The sequence below is a fragment of the Peromyscus maniculatus genome, chromosome 15 (genome assembly GCF_049852395.1).
Source record: "Peromyscus maniculatus bairdii isolate BWxNUB_F1_BW_parent chromosome 15, HU_Pman_BW_mat_3.1, whole genome shotgun sequence".
Lineage (NCBI taxonomy): Eukaryota > Metazoa > Chordata > Mammalia > Rodentia > Cricetidae > Peromyscus > Peromyscus maniculatus.
Window position 1 is genome coordinate 40,398,288 of NC_134866.1, and position 7,102 is coordinate 40,405,389.

Sequence of the window (7,102 nt, forward strand, 5' to 3'; positions counted from 1 at the left end):
GAAAATGACACCCACATTCCCAAGAAGTGGGGTGGATGGTTTTGGAGTTGTTTAAAGAGTTATGGATATTGTCATTGTTTACGATGGTTGGTTGCAAGTTGTTAATTGTTAATGGTCAGAAAAAAAAGCTGAACAAGGAGATTATATTCAGAGAGATTTTGTTTAAAAAAAAGAAAAAAAAAAAAGAGAATATAGATATGAGGTAGATCATTGACTCCACTCTGAGAAAAAAAAAGATAATGAAATAATAGGATAAATGGGTAGATCATTGAATCTACTCTAAAAAGAAAAAGGGGGAGATATAAAAATGACAAAATACCTGGCTCTGGGTTTGATTTTATTAATAAGACCTGCTAAGATTCGTGCTACAGGAGGGAGAGAGGGAGGGAGGGAAAGGAGAGAGGGAAGGAAGGAGAGAGAGAAAGACAGAGAGAGAGACAGAGACAGAGAGACAGTGGGGTGTGTTAGGAGTGGACAAAAACACCTGAGGAACTCCATCCGCAGTCACCCTCTGGCCTCCGGACGTATGGAACCACACAAATAATACAAAGGAGGGAGAGAGAAAATATTTGAGTGAGCTCTGACTTAATTATTTTCTGTTTTAGTTAGTCCAGACATCCAACATTCACAACAGATTCCAATTTGGATAAAACCCGAAGGTATCTATAATGTCACAAATCAAACTGGTAAAGGTCAAAGACAAACTCAGAAAGTGGCAAAGGCTATGCAACTCATCCAAGAAAGGGATGTTTGTAAATGGGATGTCTTTTTAGGAATAATGGATCAACACCCAACAGGTTGCTTAAAGTGTTGAAAGACAAAGTCAATCAAGAATGCTGTAATTCAGCCTGTACAATAAAACAACCTCTGGAGACATCACGATCCCTGACTTCTAGCTCTACTATAGAGCTACAGTAATAAAAACAGCTTGGTACTGGCATAAAAACCGATATGTGGACCAATGGAATTGAATTGAAGACCCTGACATTAATCTGCACACCTGTGAACATATATAATTTTTGACAAAGAAGCCAAAACTGTACAATGGAAAAAAGAAAGCATCTTCAACAAATGGTGATGGCATAACTGGATATCAACGTGTAGAAGGCTGCAAATAGATCCATATCTGTCACCATGCAAAAAACTTAAGTCCAAGTGGATCAAAGACCTCAACATAAATCCTGCTACTCTAAATCTAATAAAAGATAAAGTAGGAAGTAGTCTTGAACTCATTGGCATAGGAGGTCACTTCCTAAATATAACACCAGTAGCACAGACACTGAGAGAAACAATCAATCAATGGAATCTCTTGAAACTGAGAAGCTTTTGTAGAGCAAACGATACAGTCAACAAGGCAAAGCAACAGCCTACAGAATGGGAAAAGGTCTTCACCAATCCCACATCTGATAGAGGACTGATATATAGAATATATAAGGAACTCAAGAAATTAGACATCAAAATGCCCAAAAGTCCAATTAAAAAATGGACTATAGAACTAAACAGAGAATTCTCAACAAAGGAAACTCAAATGGCTGGAAGACATTTAAGGAATTGCTCAACATCCCTAATAATCAGGGAAATGCAAATCAAAACAACTCTGAGATACCACCTTATGCCTGACAGAATGGCTAAGATCAAAAACACTGAAGACAGCTTATGCTGGAGAGGATATAGATCTAGGGGAACTCTCCTCCACTGCTGGTGGGAATGCAAGCTTGTATAACCACTTTGGAAATCAATATGGCACTTTCTTAGAAAATTGGGAATCAATCTCCCCCAAGATCCAGCTATACCACTCTTGGGCATATACCCAAGGAATGCTCAATCATACCACAAGGGCACGTGCTCAGCTATGTTCATATCAGCATTGTTTGTAATAGCCAGAACCTGGAAACAACCTAGATGCCCTTCAACTGAAGAATGGATAAATAAAATTTGGTACATATACACAATGGAATACTACACAGCAGAGAAAAACAATGACACCATGAGGTTTGCAGGCAACTGGATGGATCTAGAAAAAATCATCCTGAGTGAGGTAACCCAGACTCAGAAAGACAAACATGGTATGTACTCACTCATAGGAGGATACTAGATGTAGAACGAAGATGACTGGACTGCTACTTACAACACCAGGGAGGCTACCTAGAAAACAGGACCCCAAGAAAGACACAAGGATTGCCCAAATGATGGAGAAATGGATGAGATCTACATGAACAACATGGACGTGAGTGGGGATAATGAAGGGTGTGGGTCGAGGGAAAGAGAGCTTGGGGGAGCGGGAAATCCCAGCTGGATCAAGAACAGAGAGGGAGAACAAGGAATAGGAGACCATGGTAAATGAAGACCACATGAGAATAGGAAGAAGCAAAGTGCTAGAGAAGTCCACAGAAATCCACAAAAATACCCCCAAAATAGACTACTGGCAATGGTTGAGAGACAGCCCGAACTGACCTACTCTGATGATGGGATGGCCAAACACCCTAATTGTCGTGCTAGAAACCCCAACCAATGACTGAGGGAACCAGATGCAGAGATCAATGGCCAGGCCCCAGGTGGAATTCCAGGAGTCCAATTGGTGAGAAAGAGGAGGGTCTATATGAGCGAGAATTGTTGAGACCAAGGTTGGATAAAGCACAGGGACAAATAACCAAACAAATGGAAACACATGAACTATGAACCAATAGCTGAGGAGCCCCCAGCTGGATCAGGCGCTCTGGATAAGTGAGACAGTTGATTAGCTTGATCTGTTTGGGAGGCATCCAGGCAGTGGGACCGGGTCCTGTACTCAGTGCATGAGTTGGCTGTTTGAAACCTGGGGCTTGTACAGGGACACTTGGCTCACCCTGGGAGGAGGGGACTGGATCTCCCTGGACTGAATCTACCAAGTTGAACTCAAACCTGAGGGGAGTCTTTGCCCTGGAGGAGATGGGAATGGGGGGGCTGGGGGACAGGAGGGGGGAGAACAAGGAATCTGTGGCTGATATGTAAAATTAAATTAAATTATAAAATACAAAGATGTAGCATGAATCTTCAAAGTTCTTATAGAAGAAGAAAAGAATGCTGTAATTCAGAAAAGGTACATTGAAAAAATATTTTAAAAATTAATCATTCCTAAAGTTTGTATATATGAAGTACATGTGTGTTCCTGTAAATTCTTTACTTTCTAACAGACAAACTCTACAAAAAGTATTATAGGCCATCCTTAGACTAAAATTAGTTATCATATGATAAGTTATTTCCACATAAATATCTTCATTTTCATACTTCCGTCATTATATATAATGCCTGGACCTTAATATTTCTTAACTTATAATTTAATTACAATGTTTCTCTCTTCCCTTTCCTTCCTCCAAACCCCTCCAGATAACCCTCCTCACTCTCCTTTAAATTCATGACCTCTTTTTTCACTAATTGTTATTGCATGTATACACACACAATATATATAACATGTTCAGTTATAAGGTTAATTGCATATATGCTTTCAAGGCTGAACAATTAGCACTGGACAACCAATTGGAGTACTCCTCCTCTTTCTCTCCCAGCTCTCCTCAGTTGCCTATATACTTCTGTGTGTAAGCCTGAGGACTCAACTAAGAGTATAATTTTATTTATTATCCTTCATATTTTGTGGGATTTAAAAAAGCACTGTGTAAAGAAACAATTATTTAACTGGATTATTGCTGTGGTGTAATTCTTTTGTCCACTCTGAAGATTTGCCACTCGGATTGGTTTAACAAAAGGCTTATTGGCCAGTACCCAGGCAGGAATTATAGGTGGGACAATCAAACTAGGAGAATGATGGGAGAAGAAGGCTGGAGTCAAAGGAGATGCCAGCCAGCTGCAGAGGAAGCAGGATGTGTAGAAAATGAGTAACAAGCCATGAGCCAAACATAGATAAGAAATATGGGTTACTTTAAATGTAAGAGTTAGATAGTAACAAGCCTGAGCTGTTGACTGAGCATTTAAAATTTATACTGTCTCCAAGTCAGTTTTTTGGGAAGCAGCTGCCAGTTATTTGGGAGCAGGCAGTAGGTACAGAAAAACTGTGCCTACAGGTTATGTATATATGTAAAAATATTCTTTGAATATTAATAATCATGGTATAAAGGAGTAAAATAACAAAGCTGTAGTACAGAAATTCCTTTTTTTAATCCCAGTATTCATTCCTTGTCAATTCCAAGTAGCATTTTCTAAGTTAATGATAATTATGATTCTTGAACAAAGCACTAATAATTTTACTGAAAAGTAAAATAGTAATGTTACTAAAAGAGCACACATAAAAACATATACTTAACTTTTTTAAAATGAAGGAATTGGAGCAAGCCAGATGGATCTACAAGCAAAAGCACGTGCTGCTAAAGACATAAAGAACTGAGTTCAATCCCCTGAATCTACATAAAGATAGAAAGAGAGAGAGAACACCTCAACTTAGCTGTCCCCTGACCTCCACATAGGCACCATGACCTGAACAGCAATGCAAACAAACACATACATATAATAGTTAATGATGATGATGATGATGATGATGATAAATAATGAAGAAATTAGTGAGTAAATAGAGATCAAAGCAGACCAAATTCATAAGAATCACAGAAGAGTATCAAATGGAAATTATGCTTTGTCAATAATTAGGTTGAAGTAAAATAGGTTATATACTGTACAGGGAAGGCAAATTGCCACAACAAATTTTAAAAGATATCCAATTACATGCATTATGATAAAAACACAAATTGGATTTTTTTTGTTTGTTTTTATTAACTATGAAATGTCAAATGAGGTCTAAAACAGCTCTTCAATTACTACACAAAATATTTTCAGGATAAAAATGATACCTGAAGCAAAAATTATATTTTATGCTGAAGAGGATCACTCTTTCAGGAAAACATAAACATATGTATCCAGGAAAAGTTCCAAAGACAGAAATTAAATACTAATGGAAATGTGGGCAGAAATATGCAAATTACTGCCAGGACAGTCCCTGTGCTCTGCTTGCTATAGTGCATGGAAACTGCACTATTGATTTAACAAGAACACGGAAGACTTGAAGAACAATGTAAGCTTTTAAGTTTCAATCAGACTTCAGTAGGATACACCTTCTTCTTAAACATTCTCCAAGGTAGAGCCAAAATATCTATCCAAATGAATGAAAATTTAAGTTTCAGCACAACTTAAAATATTGGACACTTGTGAATAAGGCTGCCAGAATCACTATGGCATAAATTTCTCTCGGAGAGTTCCTGATTTCAATTACATTACATAAATATCAAAGAGGAGAATTGCTGAGTTATACAGACATTCTATATTTTCAACAGAGGCTTTTTTTTGTTTGGTTGGTTGGTTTAGTTTTGGTTTTTAGAAATAAGATCTTTCTGTGTAACCCTGGCTGTCCCAGAACTCTCTCTGTAGACCACACTGGCCTTGAACTCAGAGACTCACCTGCCTCTGCCTCCTGAGTGCTAGGAAGAAAGGTGTGCACCACCACCTGAGCTCCAGAGGGACATTTTTATTTAATTTTTTGTTGTTGTTCATTTTACATACCAACCACAGATCCCCCTCTCATCGCTCCTTCCACTCTCCCCAGACCACCCCCTCCCATCCTCTTCTCCAAAAGGGTAAGGCCTCCAATGGGGAGTCAGCAAAGCCTCGTACATTCAGTACATCAGTGCAGGACCAAGTCCCTCTCCACTGCATCAAGACCGAGAAAGGTATCCCACCATAAGTAATGTGCTCCAGAAAGCCAGCTCATGCACCAGGGATAGATCCTGATCCCACTCCAGGAACCCCTCAAACAGACCCAGCTACACAACTACCTCCTGTATGAAGAGGGTCTAGTCCGGTCCCATGCAGGTTTCACAGCTGTTGGTCTCAAGTTCGTGAGTTCCTATATGCTTGGTTCAGTTGTCTCTGTAATTTTCCCACCATAATCTTGACTCTCCCTTGTTCATAAAATTCCACTTCCTTCTTCAACTAGACTTCTGGATCTCAGCCTGGTGCTTTGTGGATCTCTGCATCTGCTTCCATCAGTTACTGGATGAAGGTTCTACAATGACATTCAGGGTATTCACCAATCTGATTACTGTGGTAGGCCAGTTCAGGCACCCAAAGGGAATGACACCAGGACTGTCTTAATTCCTACCAATTATCTGTGAGAGTTTCCATCTGTTTCCAAACTATCTCACCTTGTCAGCATTTTCTTTTTCCACCTCCCTCCCTTCATTTCTGGACTAGTCACTTTATTGGATGTAAAGTGGTGTCACATTCTAGTTTTGATTTGCATTTTCCTAATAAATGCCAGCACCGTGTTTCTTATAAATGGTGGTGGAAAAGGACACCATTCTAATGTTCCCCAACTCAGGCAGGAGGCATTCAGTAATTACCGTTAAGTGTCACGCTTCTTGTCTTTTAACCATTTTAGGAAGTCTATGTGATGACTTTCTTCAATCATTTTAGTTTGTCAATGGCTATTTTCCTGCATTTATTGAGTTGACCACATCTTTATTCTTCTGTCCATATAGGGCAGGACACTGATTTTGGATATTGCAGTAATTTTGAACTCTCGGGATAAATTCTTCTTAATTGTGGTTGTTATTTTTGTTATTTGTTTGTTTGTTTGTTTTTTGTGCTGCTAGGTTCAGATATTCTTCTACTATTTACTTCATATTTTATTACTCCCACTTGGAATGTCTTCTTCTTTCCACGCTTGAATTGGATTTTCTTTTTAAATTTTGTTTTCTATTTCTCCAAGTGGGTGATGAGCTTACTACTCAGGAGCCTTTCAGTTTATCTCATCTGAGTGCTCAGTGATGTACATAGCTACTAAACACAGGCTTGGCTCTAGGCAATAAATATTAGCATACCTTTTGCATTTGCAAAATATTTAGAATATTTTAAAGTTTCTATGCCAATTTCTTCTTTTACTTATGATTTTTAGGCACATGTTTTGAAATTACCAAGTATTTAATAATTTCTTAAATTACTTTTTTTGTTTTCATTCTAACTCCTTTGTGTTGATGGATATACTTTATAATGATTTCAACCTTTCAATTTTAAATTTACTGATTCTCATTTTGTGCCCTATCAAATGTATTTACACAGAAGT